This window comes from Carica papaya, chromosome 8, assembly GCF_054855325.1.
Source record: "Carica papaya isolate Zhongbai chromosome 8, ASM5485532v1, whole genome shotgun sequence".
In the NCBI taxonomy this organism is placed as follows: domain Eukaryota; kingdom Viridiplantae; phylum Streptophyta; class Magnoliopsida; order Brassicales; family Caricaceae; genus Carica; species Carica papaya.
This window is the reverse complement of record NC_142316.1, coordinates 16,483,746-16,507,315: the sequence shown is the minus strand read 5'-3', so window position 1 is coordinate 16,507,315 and position 23,570 is coordinate 16,483,746. Positions and strand designations below refer to the sequence as shown.

Genomic DNA, 23,570 nt, shown 5'->3' with positions numbered 1-23,570 from the left:
TTTAATTCCGCGCTGCAAATACATAAACTCCTTCTCCTTTCTTCTCCCTCCCATCATTTGTTTCCTTGTGCGTGAGCACTGCACCTCTCGTGCTCGTTCTAATGTAAAGTAAAATGCTACGGTGTCGTGACTCACATTTGCGAATAAACCTGTGGACCATAATTCAAGTCGCGCGTATCGTCGAAAGAATCATATGCAAAAAAATAGGTACAACAAGAGGACTTCCTAAAAAAATGGGTGAAAAATAAGGACTTCGCAGGAAGTCACCCATCCTAGTGCTACTCTCGCCCAAGCACCCTTAACTTGCGGAGTTCTGATAGAATCCGTTGCATTGGTGCTGGTATGATCGCACCTGTTTCATTTCGCGCTGCAAATACATAAACTCCTTCTCCTTTCTTCCCCCTCCCATGATTTTTTTCCTTGTGCGTGCGCACTGCACCTCTCGTTCTTGTTCAAATATCAAGTAAAATCCCACGGCGCCGTGACTCACATTTGTGAATAAATCTGCGGACCATAATTAAAGTCGCGCGTAACGTCGAACGGCACATCTGAAAAAAAGAAAATGGGTGTAACACAAGAACTTCCCAGGAGGTAAACCATCATTGTACTACTTTCGCCAAAGCACACTTAACTGCGGAGTTCTGATGGGATCCGGTGCATTTGTGCTGGTGTGACCGCACCTGTTTAATTTCGTGCTGAAAATACATACACTCCTTCTTCCCTCCCCCCCTCCCATCATTTGTTTCCTTGTGCGTTCACACTGCACCTCTCCTTCTCGTTCTAATATCGATTAAAATTCTCCAGATTCTTGACTCACATTTGCGTATAAACCAGCGGACCATAGTTCCAGTAGCGCGTAACGTTGAACGACCCATCTGAAAAAAAATTGTTGCGATACGAGGACTTCCCAAGAGGTCACCCATCCGAGTACTACTCTCGCCCAAGCACACTTAACTGGAGAGTTCTGATTGGATCCAGTGCATTAGTGCTGGTATGATGCCACTTGTTTAATTTTGCGCTTCAAATACATAAACTCCTCTTTTCTTCCTCCTCCTATCATTTCTTTCCTTGTGCGTGCGCACTCTACCTCCCGTGCTCGTTCTAATATCAAGTAAAATGCCACGGCGACGTGACTCCCATTTGCGAATAAACCTGAGGACCATAATTCAAGTCGCGCGTAACGTAGCAAGAATCATCTGCAAAAAAATGTGTGCAACACGAGGACTTCACAAGAAAATGGGTGAAATATAAGGACTTCGCAGGAGGTAACCCATGCTAGTACTACTCTCGCCCAAGCACCCTTACCTACGGAGTTCTGATAGAATCCGTTGCATTAGTGCTGGTATGATCGCACCTGTTTCATTTCGTGCTGAAAATATATACACTCCTTCTCCTTCCCTCCCCCTCCCATCAATTGTTTCCTTGTGCGTTCACAATGCACATCTCCTTCTCGTTCTAATATCGATTAAAATGCCCCTGCTTCTTGACTCACATTTGCGTATAAACCAGCGGAACCTAGTTCAAGTCGCGCGTAACGTCGAACAACTCGTCTGAAAAAAAATTTGTGCGACACGAGGACTTCGCAGGAGGTCACCCATCCGAGTACTACTCTCGCCCAAGCACACTTAACTGCGGAGTTCTGATGGGATCCGGTGCATTAGTGTTGGTATGATCGCACCTGTTTAATTCCGCGCTGCAAATACATAAACTCCTTCTCCTTTCTTCCCCCTCCCGTCATTTCTTTCCTTTTGCGTGCGCACTGCACCTACCGTGCTCATTCTAATATCAAATAAAATGCTACGGTGCCGTGACTCACATTTGCGAATAAACCTGAGGACCATAATTCAAGTCGCGCGTATCGTCGAAAGAATTATCTGCAAAAAAATGGGTGAAATATAAGGACTTCGCAGGAGGTCACCCATCCTAGTGCTACTCTCGCCCAAGCACCCTTAACTTGTGGAGTTCTGATAGAATCGGTTGCATTGGTGCTGGTATGATTGCTCATGTCTCATTCTGTGCTGCAAATACATACACTTTTTCTCCCTCCATCCCCCCTCCCGTCATTTGTTTCCTTGTGCGTGCACTCTGCATCTCTCCTTCTCGTTCTAATATCGATTAAAATGCCCCTGCTTCTTGACTCACATTTGCGTATAAACCAGTGGACCCTAGTTCCAGTCACGCGTAACGTCGAACGACCCGTCTGAAAAAAAAATTAGTGCGACACGAGGACTTCCCAGGAGGTCAACCATCCGAGTATTACTCTCGCCCAAGCACAATTAACTGCGGAGTTCTGATGGGATCCGGTGCATTAGTGCTAGTACGATCGAATCTGTTTAATTTCGCGCTGCAAATACATAAATTCCTTCTCCTTTCTTCCCCCTACCGTCATTTGTTTCCAAGTGCGTGCGAACTGCACCTTTCGTTCTCGTTCAAATATCAAGTACAATGCCACGGCACCGTGACTCACATTTGCCAATAAATCTGCAGAACATAATTAAAGTCGCGCGTAACGTCGAACGGCACATCTGAAAAAAAGAAAATGGGTGCAACACGAGAACTTCCCACGAGGTAACCCATCATTGTACTACTTTCACCAAAGCACACTTAACTGCGGAGTTCTGATGGGATCCGGTGCATTTGTGCTGGTATGATCGCACCTGTTTAATTTTGCGCTGCAAATACATAAACTCATTCCCCTTTCTTCCCCCTCCCGTCATTTGTTTCCTTGTGCGTGCGCACTGCATCTCCCGTGCTCCTTCTAATATAAAGTAAAATGCTACGGTGCCGTGACTCACATTTGCGAATAAACCTGAGGTCCATAATTCAAGTCGCGCGTATCGTCGAAAGAATCATCTGCAAAAACATGGGTGCAACACGAGGACTTCCTAAGAAAATGGGTGAAATATAAGGACTTCGCAGGAGGTCACCCATCCTAGTGCTACTCTCGCCTAAGCACCCTTAACTTGCGGAGTTCTGATAGAATCCGTTGCATTGGTGCTGGTATGATTGCTCATGTTTCATTCTGCGCTGCAAATACATACACTTTTTCTCCCTCCATCCCCCCTCCCGTCATTTGTTTCTTTGTGCGTGCGCACTGCACCTCTCGTTCTTTTTCAAATATCAAGTAAAATGCCACGGCGCCGTGACTCACATTTGCGAATAAATCTTCGGACCATATTTAAAGTCGCGCGTAACGTCGAACAGCACATCTGAAAAAAAGAAAATGGGTGCAACACGAGAACTTCCCAGGAGGTAACCAATCATTGTACTACTTTCGCCAAAGCACACTTAACTGCGGAGTTCTGATGGGATCCGGTGCATTTGTGCTGGTGTGACCGCACCTGTTTAATTTCGTGCTGAAAATACATACACTCCTTCCCTCCCCCCCTCCCATCATTTATTTTCTTGTTCGTTCACACTGCACCTCTCCTTCTCGTTCTAATATCGATTAAAATGCCCCTGATTCTTGACTCACATTTGCGTATAAACCTGCGGACCATAGTTCTAGTCGCGCGTAACGTTGAACGACCCATCTGGAAAAAAATTGTTGCGATACGAGGACTTCCCAAGAGGTCACCCATCCGAGTACTACTCTCGCCCAAGCACACTTAACTGTAGAGTTCTGATGGGATCCAGTGCATTAGTGCTAGTATGATGCCACTTGTTTAATTTTGCGCTTCAAATACATAAACTCCTTCTCTTTTCTTCCTCCTCCTGTCATTTCTTTCCTTGTGCGTGCGCACTGTACCTCCCGTGCTCGTTCTAATATCAAGTAAAATGCCACGGCGACGTGACTCCCATTTGCGAATAAACCTGAGGACCATAATTCAAGTCGCGCGGAACGTAGCAAGAATCATCTGCAAAAAAATGTGTGCAACACGAGGACTTCACAAGAAAATGGGTGAAATATAAGGACTTTGCAGGAGGTAACCCATGCTAGTACTACTCTCGCCCAAGCACCCTTACCTACGGAGTTCTGATAGAATCCGTTGCATTAGTGCTGGTATCATTGCACCTGTTTCATTTCGTGCTGAAAATATATACACTCTTTCTCCTTCCCTCCCCCTCCCATCAATTGTTTCCTTGTGCGTTCACAATGCACATCTCCTTCTCATTCTAATATCAATTAAAATGCCCCTGCTTCTTGACTCACATTTGCGTATAAACCAGCGGAACCTAGTTCCAGTCGCGCGTAACGTCGAACGACTCGTCTGAAAAAAAATTGGTGCGACACGAGGACTTCGCAGGAGGTCACCCATCCGAGTACTACTCTCGCCCAAGCACACTTAACTACGGAGTTCTGATGGGATCCGGTGCATTAGTGTTGGTATGATCGCACCTGTTTAATTCCGCGTTGCAAATACATAAAATCCTTCTCCTTTCTTCCCCCTCCCGTCATTTCTTTCCTTGTGCGTGCGCACTGCACCTACCGTGCTCGTTCTAATATCAAATAAAATGCTACGGTGCCGTGACTCACATTTGCGAATAAACCTGAGGACCATAATTTAAGTCGCGCGTATCGTCGAAAGAATTATCTGCAAAAAAATAGGTGAAATATAAGGACTTCGCAGGAGGTCACCCATCCTAGTGCTACTCTCGCCCAAGCACCCTTAACTTGTGGAGTTCTGATAGAATCGGTTGCATTGGTGCTGGTATGATTGCTCATGTTTCATTCTGTGCTGCAAATACATACACTTTTTCTCCCTCCATCCCCCCTCCAGTCATTTGTTTCCTTGTGCGTGCACTCTGCATCTCTCCTTCTCGTTCTAATATCGATTAAAATGCCCCTGCTTCTTCACTCACATTTGCGTATAAACCAGTGGACCATAGTTCCAGTCACGCGTAACGTCGAACGACCCGTCTGAAAAAAAAATTAGTGCGACACGAGGACTTCTCAGGAGGTCACCCATCCGAGTATTACTCTCGCCCAAGCACAATTAACTGCGGAGTTCTGATGGGATCCGGTGCATTAGTGCTAGTACGATCGAATCTGTTTAATTTCGAGCTGCAAATACATAAATTCCTTCTCCTTTCTTCCCCCTCCCGTCATTTGTTTCCAAGTGCGTGCGCACTGCACCTTTCGTTCTCGTTCAAATATCAAGTACAATGCCACGGCGCCGTGACTCACATTTGCGAATAAATCTGCGGACCATAATTAAAGTCGCGCGTAACGTCGAACGGCACATCTGAAAAAAAAAAAATGGGTGCAACACGAGAACTTCCCACGAGGTAACCCATCATTGTACTACTTTCACCAAAGCACACTTAACTGCGGAGTTCTGATGGGATCCGGTGCATTTGTGCTGGTATGATCGCACCTGTTTAATTTTGCGCTGCAAATACATACACTCCTTCTTCCCTCCCCCCCTCCAATCATTTGTTTCCTTGTGCGTTCACACTGCACCTCTCCTTCTCGTTCTAATATCGATTAAAATGCCCCTGATTCTTTACTCACATTTGCGTATAAACAAGCGGACCATAGTTCCAGTCGTGCGTAACGTCGAACGACCCATCTGAAAAAAAATTGTTGCGATACGAGGACTTCCCAAGAGGTCACCCATCCGAGTACTACTCTCGCCAAAGCACACTTAACTGCAGAGTTCTGATGGTATGATGCCACTTGTTTAATTTTGCGCTGCAAATACATAAACTCCCTCTCTTTTCTTCCTCATCCCGTTATTTATTTCCTTGTGCGTGCGCACTGCACCTCCCGTACTCGTTCTAATATCAAGTAAAATACAACGGTGCCGTGACTCACACTTACGAATAAATCTGCGGACCGTAATTAAAGTCGCGCGTAACGTCGAACGGCACATCTGAAAAAAAAAAATGGGTGCAACACGAGAACTTCCCAGGAGGTAACCCATCATTGTACTACTTTCGCCAAAACACACTTAACTGCGAAGTTCTGATGGGTTCCGGGGCACTAGTGCTGGTGTGACCGCACCTGTTTAATTTCGCGCTGAAAATATATACACTCCTTCTTCCCTACCCCCTCCCATCATTTGTTTCCCTGTGCGTTCACACTGCACCTCTCCTTCTCGTTCGAATATCGATTAAAATGCCCCTGATTCTTGACTCACATTTGCGTATAAACCAGCGGACCATAGTTCCAGTCCCGCGTAATGTCCAACGACCCATCTGAAAAAAAATTATTACGATACGAGGACTTCCCAAGAGGTCACCCATCCGAGTACTACTCTCGCCCAAGCACCCTTAACTGCAGAGTTCTGATGGGATCCAGTACATTAGTGCTGGTATGATGCCACTTGCTTAATTTTGCGCTTCAAATACATACACTCCTTCTCTTTTCTTCCTCCTCCCATTATTTGTTTCCTTGTGCGTGTGCACTGCACCTCCCGTACTCGTTCTAATATCAAGTAAAATGCCACGGCGCCGTGACTCACATTTGCGAATAAACCTGCGGACCATAAATCAAGTCGCGCGTAACGTCGAAAGAATCATCTGCAAAAAGATGGGTGCAACATGAGGACCTCCCAAGAAAATGGGTGAAATATAAGGACTTCGCAGGAGGTCACCCATCCGAGTACTTTTCTCGCCCAAGCACCCTTAACTGCGGAGTTCTGATAGAATCCGTTGGATTAGTGCTGGTATGATCCCTCATGTTTCATTCTGCACTGCAAATACATACACTCTTTCTCCTCCCATCCCTCCACCCGTCATTTGTTTCCTTGTGCGTGCACTCTGCACCTCTCTTTCTCGTTCTAATATCAAATAATATGCCCCGGCACCGTGACTCACCTTTGCAAATGAACCAGCAGTTTATAATTCCATTCGCGCGTAACGTTGAACAACCCATCCGAGAAAAAAAAGGTGCAACACGAGGGCTTCCCAAGTGGTCACCCATCCGAGTACTACTCTCGCCCAAGCACACCTAACTGCGGAGTTCTGATGGGATCCGGAGCTTTAGTTCTGGTATGATCGCACCTGTTTAATTCCGCGCTGCAAATACATATACTCCTTCTCCTTTCTTCCCCCTCCGTCATTTGTTTTCTTGTGCGTTCACACTTCATCTCTTCTTCTCGTTCTAATATCGATTAAAATGCCCCTGCTTCTTGACTCACATTTGCGTATAAACCAGCGGACCCTAGTTCCAGACTCGCGTAACGTCGAACGACCCGTCTGAAAAAAAATTGGTGCGACACGAGGACTTTCCAGGAGGTCACCCATCTGAGTACTAGTCTCGCCCAAGCACACTTAACTGCGGAGTTCTGAAGGGATCCAGTGCATTTGTGCTCGTATGATCGCACCTGTTTAATTTCGCGCTGCAAATACATAAACTCATTCCCCTTTCTTCCCCCTCCCGTCATTTCTTTCCTTGTGCGTGCGCACTGCACCGCCCGTGCTCGTTCTAATATCAAGTAAAATACTACGATGCCGTGACTCACATTTGCGAATAAACCTGAGGACCATAATTCAAGTCGCGCGTATCGTCGAAAGAATCATCTGCAAAAAAATGGGTGCAACACGAGGACTTCCTAAGAAAATGGGTGAAATATAAGGACTTCGCAGGAGGTCACCCATCCTAGTGCTACTCTCGCCCAAGCACCCTTAACTTGCAGAGTTCTGAAAGAATCCGTTGCATTGGTGCTGGTATGATTGCTCATGTTTCATTCTGCGCTGCAAATACATACACTTTTTCTCCCTCCATCCCCCCTTCCGTCGTTTGTTTCCTTGTGCGTGCACTCTGCATCTCTCCTTCTCGTTCTAATATCGATTAAAATGCCCCTGCTTCTTGACTCACATTTGCGTATAAACCAGCGGACCCTAGTTCCAGTCGCGCGTAACGTCGAACGACCCGTCTGAAAAGAAATTAGTGCGACACGAGGACTTTCCAGGAGGTCACCCATCCGAGTACTAATCTCGCCCAAGCACACTTAACTGCGGAGTTTTGATGGGATCCGGTGCATTAGTGCTGGTATGATCGCACCTGTTTAATTCCGCGCTGCAAATACATAAACTCCTTCTCCTTTCTTCCCCCTCAAGTCATTTGTTTCCTTGTGCGTGCGCACTGCACTACTCGTTCTCGTTCAAATATCAAGTAAAATGCCACGGAGCCGTGACTCACTTTTGCGAATAAATCTGCGAACCATAATTAAAGTCGCGCGTAACGTCGAACGACACATCTAAAGAAAAGAAAATGGGTGCAACACGAGAACTTCACAAGAAAATGGGTGAAATATAAGGACTTCGCAGGAGGTAACCCATGCAAGTACTACTCTCGCCCAAGCACCCTTACCTACGGAGTTCTGATAGAATCCGTTCCATTAGTGCTTATATGATCGCACCTGTTTCATTTCGTGCTGAAAATACATACACTCCTTCTCCTTCCCTCCCCCTCCCCTCAATTGTTTCCTTGTGCGTTCACACTACACCTCTCCTTCTCGTTCTAATATCGATTAAAATGCCTCTGCTTCTTGACTCACATTTGCGTATAAAGCAGCGGACCCTAGTTCCAGTCGCGCGTAACGTCGAACGACCCGTCTGAAAAAAAATTGGTGCGACACGAGAACTTCCTAGGAGGTCACCCATCCGAGTACTACTCTCGCCCAAGCACACTTAACTCCGGAGTTCTGATGGGATCCGGTGCATTAGTGCTGGTATGATCACACCCTTTTAATTTCGCGCTGCAAATATATAAACTCCTTCTCCTTTCTTCCCCCTCCCGTCATTTGTTTCCTTGTGCATGCGCATTGCACCTCCCGTGCTCATTCTAATATCAAGTAAAATGGTACGGTGCCGAGACGCACATATGTGAATAAACCTGAGGACCAAAATTCAAGTTACGCGTATCAAGTCGCGCGTAACGTCGAACGACCCGTCTGAAAAAAAAATTAGTGCGACACAAGGACTTCCCAAGAGGTCACCCATCCGAGTACTACTCTCGACCAAACACACTTAACTGCAGAGTTCTGATGGGATCCAGTGCATTAGTGCTGGTATGATGCCACTTGATTACTTTTGCGCTTCAAATAGATATACTCCTTCTCTTTTCTTCCACCCCCCATCATTTGTTTCCTTGTGCGTGCGCACTGCACCTCCCATACTCGTTCTAATATCAAGTAAAATGCCACGGTGCCGTGACTCACATTTACGAATAAACCTGCGGACCATAAATCAAGTCGCGAGTAACGTCGAAAGAATCATCTGCAAAAAGATGGGTGCAACACGAGGACCTCCCAAGAAAATGGGTGAAATATATGGACTTCGCAGGAGGTAACCCATCCGAGTACTACTCTCGCCCAAGCACACTTAACTGCGGAGTTCTGATGGGATCCGGGGCTTTAGAGCTGGTATGATCGCACCTGTTTAATTTCGCGCTGCAAATACATACACTCCTTCTCCTTTATTCCCCCTCCCGTCAATTGTTTCCTTGTGCGTTCACACTGCACCTCTCATTCTCGTTCTAATATCGATTAAAATGCCCCTGCTTCTTAACTCACATTTGAGTATAAACCAGCGGACCCTAGTTCCAGTCGCGCGTAACGTCGAACGACCCGTCTGAAAAAAAATTGTTGCGACACGAGAACTTCCCAGGAGGTCACCCATCCAAGTACTACTCTCGCCCAAGCACACTTAACTGCGGAGTTCTGATGGGATCAAGTGCATTAGTGCTGATATGATCGCACCCGTTTAATTTAGCGCTGCAAATACATAAACTCCTTCTCCTTTCTTTTCCCTCCCGTCATTTGTTTCCTTGTGCGTGCGCACTGCACCTCCCGTGCTCGTTCTAATATCAAGTAAAATACTACGGTGCCGTGACTCACATTTACGAATAAACCTGAGGACCATAATTCAAGTCGCGCGTATCGTCGAAAGAATCATCTGTAAAAAAATATGTGCAACACGAGGACTTCCTAAGAAAAAGGGTGAAATATAAGGACTTCGCAGGAGGTCACCCATCCTAGTGCTACTCTCGCCCAAGCACCCTTAACTTGCGGAGTTCTGATAGAATCCGTTGCATTGGTGCTGGTATGATTGCTCATGTTTCATTCTGCGCTGCAAATACATACACTTTTTCTCCCTCCATCTCCCCTCCCGTCATTTGTTTCCTTGTGCGTGCACTCTGCATCTCTCCTTCTCGTTCTAATATCGATTAAAATGCCTCTGCTTCTTGACTCACATTTGCGTATAAACCAGTGGTCCCTAGTTCCAGTCGCGCGTAACGTCGAACGACCCGTCTGAAAAAAAAGATTAGTGCGACACGAGAACTTCCCAAGAGGTCACCCATCCGAGTACTAATCTCGCCCAAGCACACTTCACTGCGGAGTTCTGATTGGAACCGGTGCATTAGTGTTGAAATGATCGCACTTGTTTAATTTCGCGCTGCAAATACATAAACTCATTCCTCTTTCTTCCCCCTCCCGTCATTTGTTTCCTTGTGCGTGCGCACTGCACCTCCCGTTCTCGTTCTAATATCAAGTAAAATGCTACAGCGCCGTGACTCACATTTGCGAATAAACCTGAGGACCATAATTCAAGTCGCGCGTAACGTCGAAAGAATCATCTACAAAAAAATGGGTGTAACACGAGGACTTACCAAGAAAATGGGTGAAATATAAGGACTTCACAGGAGGTTACCCATGCTAGTACTACTCTCGCCCAAGCACCCTTACCTACGGAGTTCTGATAGAATCCGTTGCATTAGTGCTGGTATGATCCCTCATGTTTCATTTCGTGCTGAAAATACATACACTCATTCTCCTTCCCTCCCCCTCCCATCAATTGTTTCCTTGTGCATTCACACTGCACCTCTCCTTCTCATTCTAATATCGATTAAAATTCCACTGCTTCTTAACTCATATTTGCGTATAAACCAGCGGACCCTAGTTCCAGTCGTGCGTAACGTCGAACGACCCGTCTGAAAAAAAATTGGTGCGACACAAGGACTTCCCAGGAGGTCACCCATACGAGTACTACTCTCGCCCAAGCACACTTAACTGTGGAGTTCTGATGGGATCCGGTTCATTAGTGCTGGTATGATCGCACCGATTTAATTCTCCGCTGCAAATACATAAACTCCTTCTCTTTTCTTCCCCCTCCCGTCATTTGTTTCCTTGTGCGTGCGCACTGCACCTCCCGTGCTCGTTCTAATATCAAGTAAAATGCTACGGTGCCGTGACTCACATTTGCGAATAAACCTGAGGACCATAATTCAAGTCGCACGTATTTTCGAAAGAATTATCTGCAAAAAAATGGGTGCAACACGAGGACTTCCTAAGAAAATGGGTGAAATATAATGACTTCGTAGGAGGTCACCCATCCTAGTGCTACTCTCGCCCAAACACCCTTAACTTGCGGAGTTCTGATAGAATCCGTTACATTGGTGCTGGTATGATCGCTCATGTTTCATTCTGTGCTGCAAATACATACACTTTTTCTCCCTCCATCCCCCCTCCCGTCATTTGCTTCCTCGACGTTACGCGCGACTTGATTTATGGTCCGCAGGTTTATTCGCAAATTTGAGTCACGGCGCCGTGGAATTTTACTTGATATTATAACGAGTACGGGAGGTGCAGTGCGCACGCACAAGGAAACAAATGACGGGAGGAGGAAGAAAAGAGAAGGAGTGTATGTATTTGAAGCGCAAAATTAAACAAGTGGCATCATACCAGCACTAATGCACTGGATCCCATCAGAACTCTGCAGTTAAGTGTGTTTGGGCGAGAGTAGTACTCGGATGGGAGACCACTTAGGAAGTCCTCGTATCGCAACAATTTTTTTTCAGATGGGTCATTCGACGTTACGCGCGACTGGAACTATGGTCCGCTGGTTTATACGCAAATGTGAGTAAAAAATCAGGGGCATTTTTATCGATATTAGAACGAGAAGGAGAGGTGCAGTGTGAACGCACAAGGAAACAAATGATGGGAGGGGGGGAGGGAAGAAGGAGTGTATGTATTTTCAGCACGAAATTAAGCAGGTGCGGTCACACCAGCACAAATGCACCGGATCCCATCAGAACTCCGCAGTTAAGTATGCTTTGACGAAAGTAGTACAATGATGGGTTACCTCATGGGAAGTTCTCGTGTTGCACCCATTTTCTTTTTTTCAGATGTGCCGTGCGACGTTACGCGCGACTTTAATTATGGTCCGCAGATTTATTCGTAAATGCGAGTCACGACGCTGTGGCATTTTACTTGATATTTGAACGAGAACGAGAGGTGCAGTGCGCACGCACAAGGAAACAAATGACGGGAGGGGGAAGAAAGGAGAAGGAGTGTATGTATTTGCAGCGCGAAATTAAACAGGTGCGATCATACCAGCGCTAAAGCTCCGGATCCCATCAGAACTCCGCAGTTAAGTGTGCTTGGGCGACCGTAGTACTCGAATGGATGACCACTTGGGAAGCCCTCGTGTTGCACCTATTTTTTTCCGGATGGGTTGTTCGACGTTACGCGCGAATGGAATTATAAACCGCTGGTTCATTTGCATAGGTGAGTCACGGTGCCGGGGCATATTACTTGATATTAGAACGAGAAAGAGAGATGCAGAGTGCACGCACAAGGAAACAAATGACGGGAGGGGGGATGGGAGGAGAAATAGTGTATGTATTTGCAGTGCAGAATGAAACATGAGGGATCATAGTAGCACTAATGCAACAGATTCTATCAGAACTCCGCAAGTTAAGGGTGCTTGGGCGAGAGTAGCACTAGGATGGGTGACTTCCTGCGAAGTCCTTATATTTCACCCATTTTCTTAGGAAGTCCTCGTGTTGTACCTATTTTTTTGCAGATGATTCTTTCGAGGATACGCGCGACTTGATTTATGGTCTGCAGGTTTATTCGCAAATGTGAGTCACGGCGCCGTGGCATCTTACTTGATATTAGAATGAGCACGGGAGGTGCAGTGTGCACGCACAAGGAAACAAATGACGGGAGGGGGAAGAAAGGAGAAGGAGTTTATGTATTTGCAGTGCAGAATTAATCGGGTGCGATCATACCAGCACTAATGCATTGGATCCCATCAGAACACTGCAGTTAAGTGTGCTTGGGCGAGAGTAGTACTCGGATGGGTGACCACCTGGGAAGTCCTCGTGTCGCACAAATTTTTTTTCAGACGGGTCGTTCGACGTTACGCGCGACTGGAACTATGGTCCGCTGCTTTATACGCAAATGTGAGTCAAGAATCAGGGGCATTTTAATCGATATTAGAACGAGAATGAGAGGTGCAGTGTGAACGCACAAGGAAACAAATGATGGGAGGGGGGGAGGGAAGAAAGAGTGTATGTATTTTCAGCACAAAATTAAACAGGTGCGGTCACACCAGCACAAATGCACCAGATCCCATCAGAGCTCCGCAGTTAAGTGTGCTTTGGCGAAAGTAGTACAATGATGGGTTACCTCCTGGGAAGTTCTCGTGTTGCACCCATTTTCTTTTTTTCAGATGTGCCGTTCGACGTTACGCATGACTTAAATTATGGTCCGCAAATTTATTCGCAAATGTGAGTCACGGCGCCGTGGCATTTTACTTGATATTTGAACGAGAACGAGAGGTGCAGTGCGCACGCACAAGGAAACAAATGACGGGAGGGGGAAGAAAGGAGAAGGAGTGTATGTATTTGCAGCGCGGAATTAAACAGGTGCGATCATACCAGCACTAATGCAACGGATTCTATCAGAACTCCGTAGGTAAGGGTACTTGGGCGAGAGTAGTACTAGCATGGGTTACCTCCTGCGAGGTCCTTATATTTCACCCATTTTCTTGTGAAGTCCTCGTGTTGCACCCATTTTTTTGCAGATGATTCTTTCGACGTTACGCGCGACTTGAATTATGGTCCTCAGGTTTATTCGTAAATGTGATTCACGGCGCTGTAGCATTTTACTTGATATTAGAACGAGAACGGGAGGTGCAGTGCACATGCACAAGGAAACAAATGACGGGAGGGGGAAGAAAGGGGAATGAGTTTATGTATTTGCAGCGCGAAATTAAACAGGTGCGATCATACCAGCACTAATGCACCGGATCCCATTAGAACTCCGCAGTGAAGTGTGCTTGGGCGAGATTAGTACTCGGATGGGTGACCTCCTGGGAAGTCCTCGTGTCGCACCAATTTTTTTTCAGATGGGTCTTTCGACGTTACGCGCGTCTGGAACTAGGGTCCGCTGGTTTATACGCAAATGTGAGTCAAGAAGCAGGGGCATTTTAATCGATATTAGAATGAGAATGAGAGGTGAAGTGTTAACGCACAAGGAAACAAATGACGGGAGGGGGAAGAAAGGAGAAGAGGTGTATGTATTTGCAGCGCGAAATTAAACAGGTGCGATCATACCAGCGCTAAAGCTCTGGATCCCATCAGAACTCGACAGTTAAGTGTGCTTGGGCGAGAGTAGTACTCGGATGGGTGACCACTTGGGAAGCCCTCGTGTTGCACCTATTTTTTTTCGGATGGGTTGTTCGACATTACGCGCGAATGGAATTATAAACCGCTGGTTCATTTACAAAGGTGAGTCACGGTGCCAGGGCATATTACTTGATATTAGAACGAGAAAGAGAGATGCAGAGTGCACGCACAAGGAAACAAATGACGGGAGGGGGGATGGAAGGAGAAAGAGTGTATGTATTTGCAGTCCAGAATGAAACATGAGGGATCATACTAGCACTAATGCAACGGATTCTATCAGAACTCCGCAGTTAAGGGTGCTTGGGCGAGAAAAGTACTCGAATGGGTGACCTCCTGCGAAGTCCTTATATTTCACCCATTTTTATGGGAGGTCCTCGTGTTGCACCCATCTTTTTGCAGATGATTCTTTCGACGTTACGCGCGACTTGATTTATGGTCCGCAGGTTTATTCGCAAATGTGAGTCATGGCGCCGTGGCATTTTACTTGATATTAGAACGAGTACGGAAGGTGCAGTGCGCACGCACAAAGAAACAAATGACGGGAGGAGGAAGAAAAGAGAAGGCGTGTATGTATTTGAAGCACAAAATTAAACAAGAGGCATCATACCAGGACTAATGCACTGGATCCCATCAGAATTCTGCAGTTAAGTGTGCTTGGGCGAGAGTAGTACTTGGATGGGTGACCTCTTGGGAAGTCCTCGTATCGCAACATTTTTTTTTCAGATGGGTCGTTCGACGTTACGCGCGACTGGAACTATGGTCCGCTGGTTTATACGCAAATGTGAGTCAAGAATCAAGGGCATTTTAATCGATATTAGAACGAAAAGGAGAGGTGCAGTGTGAACGCACAAGGAAACAAATGATGGGAGGGGTGGAGGGAAGAAGGAGTGTATGTATTCTCAGCACGAAATTAAACAGGTGCGGTCACACTAGCACAAATGCACTGGATCCCATCAGAACTCCGCAGTTAAGTGTGCTTTGGTGAAAGTAGTACAATTATGGGTTACCTCCTGGGAAGTTCTCTGTTGCACCCATTTTCTTTTTTTCAGATGTGTCGTTCGACGTTACGCGCGACTTGAATTATGGTCCTCAGGTTTATTTGCAAATGTGAGTCACGGCGCCGTGGCATTTTACTTGATATTTGAACGAGAACGGGAGGTGCAGTGCGCACGCACAAGGAAACAAATGACGGGAGGGGGAAGAAAGGGGAATGAGTTTATGTATTTGCAGCGCCAAATTAAACACGTGCGATCATACCAGCACTAATGCACTGGATTCCATCAGAACTCCGCAGTGAAGTGTGCTTGGGCGAGATTAGTACTGGGATGGGTGACCTCCTGGGAAGTCCTCGTGTCGCACCAATTTTTTTTCAGACGGGTCTTTCGACGTTACGCGCGTCTGGAATTAGGGTCCGCTGGTTTATACGCAAATGTGAGTAAAGAAGCAGGGGCATTTCAATCGATATTAGAACGAGAATAAGAGGTGAAATGTTAACGCACAAGGAAAAAAAAGACGGGAGGGGGAAGAAAGGAGAAGGAGTGTATGTATTTGTAGCGCGAAATTAAACAGGTGCGATCATACCAGCACTAAAGCTCCGGATCCCATTAGATCTCCGCAGTTAAGTGTGCTTGGGCGAGCGTAGTACTCGGATGGGTGACCATTTGGGAAGCCCTCGTGTTGCACCTATTTTTTTTCGGATGGGTTGTTCGACGTTACGCGCGAATGGGATTATAAACCGCTGGTTCATTTGCAAAGGTGAGTCACGGTGCCGGGGCATATTACTTGATATTAGAACGAGAAAGAGAGATGCAGAGTGCACGCACAAGGAAACAAATGACGGGAGGGGGGATAGGAGGAAAAAAGAGTGTATGTATTTGCAGTGCAGAATGAAACATGAGGGATCATACCAGCACTAATGCAACGGATTCTATCAAAACTCTGCATTTAAGGGTGCTTGGGCGAGAAAAGTACTCGGATGGGTGACCTCCTGCGAAGTCCTTATATTTCACCCATTTTCTTGGGAGGTCCTCGTGTTGCACCCATCTTTTTGCAGATGATTCTTTCGACGTTACGCGCGACTTGATTTATGGTCCGCAGGTTTATTCGCAAATGTGAGTCACGGCGCCGTGGCATTTTACTTGATATTAGAACGAGTACGAGAGGTGCAGTGCGCACGCACAAGGAAACAAATGACGGGAGAAGGAAGAAAAGAGAAGAAGTGTATGTATTTGAAGCGCAAAATTAAACAAGTGGCATCATACCAACACTAATGCACTGGATCGCATCAAAACTCTGCAGTTAAGTGTGCTTGGGGGAGAGTAGTACTCGGATGGGTGACCTCTTTGGAAGTCCTCGTATCGCAACAATTTTTTTTCAGATGGGTCGTTCGACGTTACGCGCGACTGGAACTATGGAGAGGTGCATTTTAATCGAAATTAGAACGAGAAGGAGAGGTGCAGTGTGAATGCACAAGGAAACAAATGATGGGAGGGGGGGGAGGGAAGAAGGAGTGTATGTATTTTCAGCACGAAATTAAACATGTGCGGTCACACCAGCACAAATACACCGGATCCCATCAGAACTCTGCATTTAAGTGTGCTTTGGCGAAAGTAGTACAATGATGGGTTACCTCCTCGGAAGTTCTCGTGGTGCACCCATTTTCTTTTTTTCAGATGTGCCATTCGACGTTACGCGCAACAGGAATTAGGGTCCGCTGGTTTATACGCAAATGTGAGTCAGGAAGCAAGGGCATTTTAATCGATATTAGAACGAGAATGAGAGGTGAAGTGTGAACGCACAAGGAAAAAAATGATCGGAGGGGGAAGAAAGGAGAAGGAGTGTATGTATTTGCAGCGCGAAATTAAACAGGTGCGATCATACCATCACTAAAGCCCCGGATCCCATCAGAACTCCGCAGTTAAGTGTGCTTGGGCGAGAGTAGTACTCTGATGGGTGACCACTTGGGAAGCCCTCGTGTTGCACCTATTTTTTTCGGATGGGTTGTTCGACGTTACGCGCGAATGGAATTATAAACCGCTGGTTCATTTGCAAAGGTGAGTCACGGTGCCGGGGCATATTACTTGATATTAGAACGAGAAAGAGAGATGCAGAGTGCACGCACAAGGAAACAAATGACGGGATGGGGGATGGGAGGAGAAAGAGTGTATGTATTTGCAGTGCAAAATGAAACATGAGGGATCATACCAGCACTAATGCAACGGATTCTATCAGAACTCCGCAGTTAAGGGTGCTTGGGCGAGAAAAGTACTCGGATGGGTGACCTCCTGCGAAGTCCTTATATTTCACCTATTTTCTTGGGAGGTCCTCGTGTTGCACCTATCTTTTTGCAGATGATTCTTTCGACGTTACGCGCGACTTGATTTATGGTGACCTCCTGGGAAGTCCTCATGTTGCACCCATTTTTTTTCGGATGGGTCGCTCGACGTTACGCGCGAATGCAATTATAAACAGCTGGTTCATTCGCAAAGGTGAGTCACGATGCTAGGGCATTTTACTTGATATTAGAACGAGAAGGAGAGATGCAGAGTGCACGCACAAGGAAACAAATGACGGGAGAGGGGATGGAGGGAGAAATAGTGTATGTATTTGCAGCGCAGAATGAAACATGAGCGATAAAACCAGCACCAATGCAACGGATTCTATCAGAACTCCGCAAGTTAAGGGTGCTTGGGCGAGAGTAGCACTAGGATGGGTGACCTCATGCGAAGTCCTTATATTTCACCTATTTTCTTATAAAGTCCTCGTGCTGCACCCATTTTTTTGCAGATAATTCTTTCGACGTTACGCGCGACTTGAATTATGGTCCTCAGGTTTATTCGCAAATGTGAGTCACGGCACCGTAGCATTTTACTTGATATTAGAACGAGCACGGGAGGTGCAGTGCGCACGCACAAGGAAACAAATGACGGGAGGAGGAGGAAAGGAGAAGGAGTTTATGTATTTGCAGCGCGGAATTAAATGGGTGCGATCATACCAGCACAAATGCACCGGATCCCATCAGAACTCCGCAGTTAAGTGTGCTTGGGCGAGAGTAGTACTCGGATGGGTGACCTCCTGGGAAGTCCTCGTGTCGCACCAATTTTTTTTCAAACGGGTCGTTCGAAGTTACGCGCGACTGGAACTAGGGTCCGCTGGTTTATACGCAAATGTGAGTCAAGAAGCAGGGGTATTTTAATCGATATTAGAACGAGAATGAGAGGTGAAGTGTGAACGCACAAGGAAACAAATGACGGGAGGGGGAAGAAAAGAAAAGAAGTTTATGTATTTGTAGCGCGAAACTAAACAGGTGCGATCATACCAGCACTAAAGCTCCGGATCCCATCAGAACTCCGCAGTTAAGTGTGCTTGGGCGAGAGTAGTGCTCGGATGGGTCACCACCTGGGAAGCCCTCGTGTTGCACCTATTTTTTTTTTGGATGGGTTGTTCGACGTTACGCGCGAATGGAATTATAAACCGCTGGTTCATTTGCAAAGGTGAGTCACGGTGCCGGGGCATATTACTTGATATTAGAACGAGAAAGAGAGATGCAGAGTGCACGCACAAGGAAACAAATGACGGGAGGGGGGATGAAAGGAGAAAGAGTGTATGTATTTGCAGTGCAGAATGAAACATGAGGGATCATACCAGCACTAATGCAACGGATTCTATCAGAACTCCGCAGTTAACGGTGCTTGGGCGAAAAAAGTACTCTGATGGGTGACCTCCTGCGAAGTCCTTATATTTCACCCATTTTCTTGGGAGGTCCTCGTGTTGCACCCGTCTTTTTGCAGATGATTCTTTCGACGTTATGCGCGACTTGATTTATGGTCCGCAGGTTTATTCGCAAATGTGAGTCACGGCGCCGTGGCATTTTACTTGATATTAGAACGAGTACGGGAGGTGCAGTGCGCACGCACAAGGAAACAAATGACGGGATGAGGAAGAAAAGAAAATGAGTGTAGGTATTTGAAGCGCAAAATTAAACAAGTGGCATCATACCAGCACTAATGCACTGGATCCTATCAGAACTCTGCAGTTAAGTGTGCTTGGGAGAGATTAGTACTCGGATCGGTGACCTCTTGGGAAGTCCTCGTATCGCAACAATTTTTTTTAGATGGGTCGTTCGACGTTACGCGCGACTGGAACTATGGTCCGCTGGTTTATACGCAAATGTGAGTCAAGAATCAGGGGCATTTTAATCGATATTAGAACGAGAAGGAGAGGTGCAGTGTGAACGCACAAGGAAACAAATGATGGGAGGGGGGGAGGGAAGAAGGAGTGTATGTATTTTCAGCACGAAATTAAACAGGTGCGGTCACACCAGCACAAATGCACCGGATCCCATCAGAACTCCACAGTTAAGTGTGCTTTGGCGAAAGTAGTACAATGATGGGTTACCTTCTGGGAGGATCTCGTGTTGCACCCATTTTCTTTTTTTCAGATGTGCCGTTTGACGTTACGCGCGACTTTAATTATGGTCCGCAGATTTATTCGCAAATGTGAGTCACGGCGCCGTGGTATTTTACTTGACATTTGAACGAGAACGAGAGGTGCAGTGCGCATGCACAAGGAAACAAATGACGGGAGGGGGAAGAAAGGAGAAGGAGTTTATGTATTTGCAGCGTGGAATTAAATGGGTGCGGTCATACCAGTACTAATGCACCGGATCCCATCAGAACTCCGTAGTTAAGTGTGCTTGGGCGAGAGTAGTACTCGGATGGGTGACCTCTTGGGAAGTCCTCGTGTCGCACCAATTTTTTTTCAGACGGGTCGTTCGACGTTACGCGCGACTGGAACTATAATCCGCTGGTTTATACACAAATGTGAGTCAAGAATCTGGGGCATTTTAATCGATATTAGAACGAGAAGGAGAGGTGCAGTGTGAATGCAGAAGGAAACAAATGATGGGAGGGGGGGAGGGAAGAAGGAGTGTATGTATTTTCAGCCCGAAATTAAACAGGTGCGCTCACACCAGCACAAATGCACCGGATCCCATCAGAACTCCGCAGTTAAGTGTGTTTTGACGAAAGTAGTACAATGATGGGTTACCTCCTGGGAAGTTCTCGTGTTGCACCCATTTTCTTTTTTTCAGATGTGCCGTTGGACGTTACGCGCGACTTTAATTATGGTCCGCAGATTTATTGGCAAATGTGAGTCACGGCACTGTGGCATTTTACTTGATATTTGAACGAGAATAAGAGGTGCAGTTCGCACGCACAAGGAAACAAATGACGGGAGGTGGAAGAACGGAGAAGTAGTTTATGTATTTGCAGCGCAAAATAATAGGTGCGATCATACCAGCACTAATGCATTGGATTCCATCAGAACTCTGTAGTTAAGTGTACTTGGACGAGAGTAGTACTCGGATGGGTGACCTCTTGGGAAGTCCTCGTGTCGCACCAATTTTTTTTCATACGGGTCGTTCGACGTTACGCGCGACTGGAACTAGGGTCCACTGGTTTATACACAAATGTGAGTCAAGAAGCAGGGGCATTTTAATCGATATTAGAACGAGAAGGAGAGATGCAGAGTGCACGCACAAGGAAACAAATGACGGGAGGGGGGATGGAGGGAGAAAAAGTTTATGTATTTGCAGCGCAGAATGAAACATGAGCAATCATACCAGCACCAATGCAACGGATTCTATCAGAACTCTGCAAGTTAAGGGTGCTTGGGCGAGAGTAGCACTAGGATGGGTGACCTCTTGCGAAGTCCTTATATTTCACCCATTTTCTTAGGAAGTCCTCGTTTTGCACCCATTTTTTTGCAGATGATTCTTTTGACATTACGCGCGACTTGAATTATGGAAATGGGTGAAAGAATCATCTGCAAAAAAATGGGTGCAACACGAGGACTTCCCAAGAAAATGGGTGAAATATAAGGACTTCGCAGGAGGTCACCCATCCTAGTGCTACTCTCGCCCAAGCACCCTTAACTTGCGGAGTTCTGATAGAATCCGTTGCATTGGTGCTGGTATGATTGCTCATGTTTCATTATGCGATGCAAATACATACACTTTTTCTCCCTCCATCCCCCCTCCCGTCATTTGTTTACTTGTGCGGGCACTCTGCATCTCTTCTTCTCATTCTAATATCGATTAAAATGCCCCTGTTTCTTGACTCACATTTGCGTATAAACCAGCGGACCCTAGTTCCAGTCGCGCGTAACGTCGAACGACCAGTCTGAAAAAAAATTGGTGCGACACGAGGACTTTCTAGGAGGTCACCCATCCGAGTACTACTCTCGCCCAAACACACTTAACTGCGGAGTTCTGATGGGATCCGGTGCATTAGTGCTGGTATGATCGCACCCGTTTAATTCAACGCTGCAAATAGATAAACTCCTTCTCCTTTCTTCCCCTTCCCTTCATTTGTTTCCTTGTGCGTGCGCACTGCACCTCTTGTTCTCGTTCAAATATCAAGTAAAATGCCACGGTGCAGTGACTCTCATTTGCGAATAAATCTGCGGAACATAATTAAAGTCGCGCGTAACGTCGAACGGCACATCTGAAAAAAAGAAGATGGGTGCAACATGAGGACTTCACAAGAAAATGGGTGAAATATAAGGACTTCGCAGGAGGTCACCCATCCGAGTACTTTTCTCTCCCAAGCACCCTTAACTGCGGAGTTCTGATAGAATCCGTTGCATTAGTTTTGGTATGATCCCTCATGTTTCATTCTGCACAGTAAATACATACACTCTTTCTCCTCCCATCCCCCCTCCCGTCATTTGTTTCCTTGTGCGTGCACTCTGCATCTCTCTTTCTCGTTCTAATATCAAGTAATATGACCCGGTACCGTGACTCACCTTTGCAAATGAACCAGTGGTTTATAATTCCATTCGCGCGTAACGTCGAACAACCCATCCGAAAAAAAATAGGTGCAACACGAGGGCTTCCCAAGTGGTCACCCATCCGAGTACTACCCTCACCCAAGCACACTTAACTGCGGAGTTCTGATGGGATCCGGAGTTTTGGTGCTGGTATGATCGCACCTGTTTAATTTCGCGCTACAAATACATACACTCTTCCTTTCTTCCCCCTCCGGTCATTTGTTTCCTTGTGCGTTCACACTATACCTCTCATTCTCGTTCTAATATCGATTAAAATGCCCCTGATTCTTGACTCAAATTTGCGTATAAACCAGCGGACCCTAGTTCCAGACGCGCGTAACGTCGAACGACCTGTCTAAAAAAAAATTGGTGCGACACGAGGACTTCCTAGGAGGTCATCCATCTGAGTACTAATCTCACCCAAGCACACTTAACTGCAAAGTTCTGATGGGATCCGGGGCTTTAGTGCTGGTATGATCGTACCTGTTTAGTTTCGCGCTACAAATACATACACTCCTTCTCCTTTCTTCCCCCTCCCGTCATTTGTTTCCTTGTGCGTTCACACTTCACCTCTCATTCTCGTTCTAATATCGATTAAAATGCCCTTGCTTCTTGACTCACATTTGTGTATAAACCAGCGGACCCTAGTTCCAGTCGCGCGTAACTTCGAACGACCCGTCTGAAAAAGAATTGGTGCGACACGAGGACTTTCCAGGAGGTCAACCATCCGAGTACTACTCTCGCCTAAGCACACTTAACTGCGGAGTTCTGATGGGATCCGGTGCATTAGTGCTAGTATGATCGCACCCGATTAATTCCGCGCTGCAAATACATAAACTCCTTCTCCTTTCTTCCCCCTCCCGTCATTTGTTTCCTTGTGCGTGCGCATTGCACCTCCCGTGCTCGTTCTAATATCAAGTAAAATGCTACGGTGCCGTGACTCACATTTGCGAATAAACCTGAGGACCATAATTCAAGTCGCGCGTAACGTCGAAAGAATCATCTGCAAAAAAATGGGTGCAACACGAGGACTTTCTAAGAAAATAGGTGAAATATAAGGACTTCGCATGAGGTCACCCATCCAAGTGCTACTCTCGCCCAAGCACCATTAACTTGCAGAGTTCTGATAGAATCCGTTGTATTGGTGCTGGTTTGATCGCTCATGTTTCATTCTGCGCTGCAAATACATACACTCTTTCTCCCTCCATCCCCTCTCCCGTCATTTGTTTCCTTGTGCGTGCACTCTGCATCTCTCCTTCTCGTTCTAATATCAAGTAAAATTCCCTAGCATCGTGACTCACCTTTGCGAATGAACCAGCGGTTTATAATTGCATTCGCGCGTAACGTCGAGCGACCCATCCGAAAAAAAATGGGT

The 23,570-nt window shown here is 46.4% G+C and overlaps 9 non-coding genes and 34 pseudogenes across 9 annotated transcripts; 19 read left to right on the top strand and 24 right to left on the bottom strand.

Annotated features, from left to right (window-relative positions):
* Window positions 1–563: 563 nt before the first annotated feature.
* LOC148243824 (5S ribosomal RNA) lies at window positions 564–682 on the bottom strand (annotated as a pseudogene).
* Window positions 683–886: 204 nt separating this feature from the next.
* LOC148243823 (5S ribosomal RNA) lies at window positions 887–1,004 on the bottom strand (annotated as a pseudogene).
* Window positions 1,005–1,561: 557 nt separating this feature from the next.
* LOC148243822 (5S ribosomal RNA) lies at window positions 1,562–1,680 on the bottom strand (annotated as a pseudogene).
* Window positions 1,681–2,212: 532 nt separating this feature from the next.
* LOC148243821 (5S ribosomal RNA) lies at window positions 2,213–2,331 on the bottom strand (annotated as a pseudogene).
* Window positions 2,332–2,540: 209 nt separating this feature from the next.
* LOC148243820 (5S ribosomal RNA) lies at window positions 2,541–2,659 on the bottom strand (annotated as a pseudogene).
* A 565-nt stretch (window positions 2,660–3,224) lies between these two features.
* LOC148243819 (5S ribosomal RNA) lies at window positions 3,225–3,343 on the bottom strand (annotated as a pseudogene).
* Window positions 3,344–3,544: 201 nt separating this feature from the next.
* Window positions 3,545–3,662, bottom strand: LOC148243818 (5S ribosomal RNA; annotated as a pseudogene).
* Window positions 3,663–4,222: 560 nt separating this feature from the next.
* LOC148243817 (5S ribosomal RNA) lies at window positions 4,223–4,341 on the bottom strand. The gene has a single exon (XR_015815064.1). It is a non-coding gene; the product is annotated as a 5S ribosomal RNA (ribosomal RNA).
* A 532-nt stretch (window positions 4,342–4,873) lies between these two features.
* On the bottom strand, window positions 4,874–4,992 carry LOC148243816 (5S ribosomal RNA; annotated as a pseudogene).
* Window positions 4,993–5,201: 209 nt separating this feature from the next.
* Window positions 5,202–5,320, bottom strand: LOC148243815 (5S ribosomal RNA; annotated as a pseudogene).
* Window positions 5,321–6,152: 832 nt separating this feature from the next.
* On the bottom strand, window positions 6,153–6,270 carry LOC148243814 (5S ribosomal RNA; annotated as a pseudogene).
* Window positions 6,271–6,831: 561 nt separating this feature from the next.
* Window positions 6,832–6,950, bottom strand: LOC148243813 (5S ribosomal RNA; annotated as a pseudogene).
* Window positions 6,951–7,154: 204 nt separating this feature from the next.
* On the bottom strand, window positions 7,155–7,273 carry LOC148243812 (5S ribosomal RNA; annotated as a pseudogene).
* Window positions 7,274–7,834: 561 nt separating this feature from the next.
* Window positions 7,835–7,953, bottom strand: LOC148243811 (5S ribosomal RNA; annotated as a pseudogene).
* Window positions 7,954–8,516: 563 nt separating this feature from the next.
* Window positions 8,517–8,635, bottom strand: LOC148243810 (5S ribosomal RNA). Its single transcript, XR_015814605.1, has one exon. It is a non-coding gene; the product is annotated as a 5S ribosomal RNA (ribosomal RNA).
* A 220-nt stretch (window positions 8,636–8,855) lies between these two features.
* On the bottom strand, window positions 8,856–8,974 carry LOC148243809 (5S ribosomal RNA; annotated as a pseudogene).
* A 235-nt stretch (window positions 8,975–9,209) lies between these two features.
* LOC148243808 (5S ribosomal RNA) lies at window positions 9,210–9,328 on the bottom strand (annotated as a pseudogene).
* Window positions 9,329–9,533: 205 nt separating this feature from the next.
* LOC148243807 (5S ribosomal RNA) lies at window positions 9,534–9,652 on the bottom strand (annotated as a pseudogene).
* Window positions 9,653–10,215: 563 nt separating this feature from the next.
* On the bottom strand, window positions 10,216–10,334 carry LOC148243806 (5S ribosomal RNA; annotated as a pseudogene).
* A 559-nt stretch (window positions 10,335–10,893) lies between these two features.
* LOC148243805 (5S ribosomal RNA) lies at window positions 10,894–11,012 on the bottom strand (annotated as a pseudogene).
* A 608-nt stretch (window positions 11,013–11,620) lies between these two features.
* Window positions 11,621–11,738, top strand: LOC148243804 (5S ribosomal RNA; annotated as a pseudogene).
* A 204-nt stretch (window positions 11,739–11,942) lies between these two features.
* LOC148243803 (5S ribosomal RNA) lies at window positions 11,943–12,061 on the top strand (annotated as a pseudogene).
* Window positions 12,062–12,270: 209 nt separating this feature from the next.
* LOC148243802 (5S ribosomal RNA) lies at window positions 12,271–12,389 on the top strand (annotated as a pseudogene).
* A 561-nt stretch (window positions 12,390–12,950) lies between these two features.
* Window positions 12,951–13,069, top strand: LOC148243801 (5S ribosomal RNA; annotated as a pseudogene).
* Window positions 13,070–13,273: 204 nt separating this feature from the next.
* Window positions 13,274–13,392, top strand: LOC148243800 (5S ribosomal RNA; annotated as a pseudogene).
* Window positions 13,393–13,955: 563 nt separating this feature from the next.
* Window positions 13,956–14,074, top strand: LOC148243799 (5S ribosomal RNA). The gene has a single exon (XR_015814311.1). It is a non-coding gene; the product is annotated as a 5S ribosomal RNA (ribosomal RNA).
* A 205-nt stretch (window positions 14,075–14,279) lies between these two features.
* On the top strand, window positions 14,280–14,398 carry LOC148243798 (5S ribosomal RNA; annotated as a pseudogene).
* Window positions 14,399–14,959: 561 nt separating this feature from the next.
* On the top strand, window positions 14,960–15,077 carry LOC148243797 (5S ribosomal RNA; annotated as a pseudogene).
* Window positions 15,078–15,281: 204 nt separating this feature from the next.
* Window positions 15,282–15,399, top strand: LOC148243796 (5S ribosomal RNA; annotated as a pseudogene).
* Window positions 15,400–15,608: 209 nt separating this feature from the next.
* On the top strand, window positions 15,609–15,727 carry LOC148243795 (5S ribosomal RNA; annotated as a pseudogene).
* A 205-nt stretch (window positions 15,728–15,932) lies between these two features.
* LOC148243794 (5S ribosomal RNA) lies at window positions 15,933–16,051 on the top strand. The gene has a single exon (XR_015814732.1). It is a non-coding gene; the product is annotated as a 5S ribosomal RNA (ribosomal RNA).
* Window positions 16,052–17,231: 1,180 nt separating this feature from the next.
* LOC148243793 (5S ribosomal RNA) lies at window positions 17,232–17,350 on the top strand. Its single transcript, XR_015814781.1, has one exon. It is a non-coding gene; the product is annotated as a 5S ribosomal RNA (ribosomal RNA).
* Window positions 17,351–17,555: 205 nt separating this feature from the next.
* On the top strand, window positions 17,556–17,674 carry LOC148243792 (5S ribosomal RNA; annotated as a pseudogene).
* Window positions 17,675–18,345: 671 nt separating this feature from the next.
* LOC148243791 (5S ribosomal RNA) lies at window positions 18,346–18,464 on the top strand. The gene has a single exon (XR_015815357.1). It is a non-coding gene; the product is annotated as a 5S ribosomal RNA (ribosomal RNA).
* Window positions 18,465–18,669: 205 nt separating this feature from the next.
* LOC148243790 (5S ribosomal RNA) lies at window positions 18,670–18,788 on the top strand. The gene has a single exon (XR_015814924.1). It is a non-coding gene; the product is annotated as a 5S ribosomal RNA (ribosomal RNA).
* An 883-nt stretch (window positions 18,789–19,671) lies between these two features.
* On the top strand, window positions 19,672–19,790 carry LOC148243789 (5S ribosomal RNA; annotated as a pseudogene).
* Window positions 19,791–19,999: 209 nt separating this feature from the next.
* LOC148243788 (5S ribosomal RNA) lies at window positions 20,000–20,118 on the top strand. The gene has a single exon (XR_015814522.1). It is a non-coding gene; the product is annotated as a 5S ribosomal RNA (ribosomal RNA).
* A 204-nt stretch (window positions 20,119–20,322) lies between these two features.
* Window positions 20,323–20,441, top strand: LOC148243787 (5S ribosomal RNA; annotated as a pseudogene).
* A 207-nt stretch (window positions 20,442–20,648) lies between these two features.
* On the top strand, window positions 20,649–20,767 carry LOC148243786 (5S ribosomal RNA; annotated as a pseudogene).
* Window positions 20,768–21,557: 790 nt separating this feature from the next.
* Window positions 21,558–21,676, bottom strand: LOC148243785 (5S ribosomal RNA; annotated as a pseudogene).
* Window positions 21,677–22,240: 564 nt separating this feature from the next.
* On the bottom strand, window positions 22,241–22,359 carry LOC148243784 (5S ribosomal RNA). The gene has a single exon (XR_015815763.1). It is a non-coding gene; the product is annotated as a 5S ribosomal RNA (ribosomal RNA).
* Window positions 22,360–22,561: 202 nt separating this feature from the next.
* LOC148243783 (5S ribosomal RNA) lies at window positions 22,562–22,680 on the bottom strand (annotated as a pseudogene).
* A 205-nt stretch (window positions 22,681–22,885) lies between these two features.
* On the bottom strand, window positions 22,886–23,004 carry LOC148243782 (5S ribosomal RNA; annotated as a pseudogene).
* Between the last annotated feature and the right edge of the window lie 566 nt (window positions 23,005–23,570).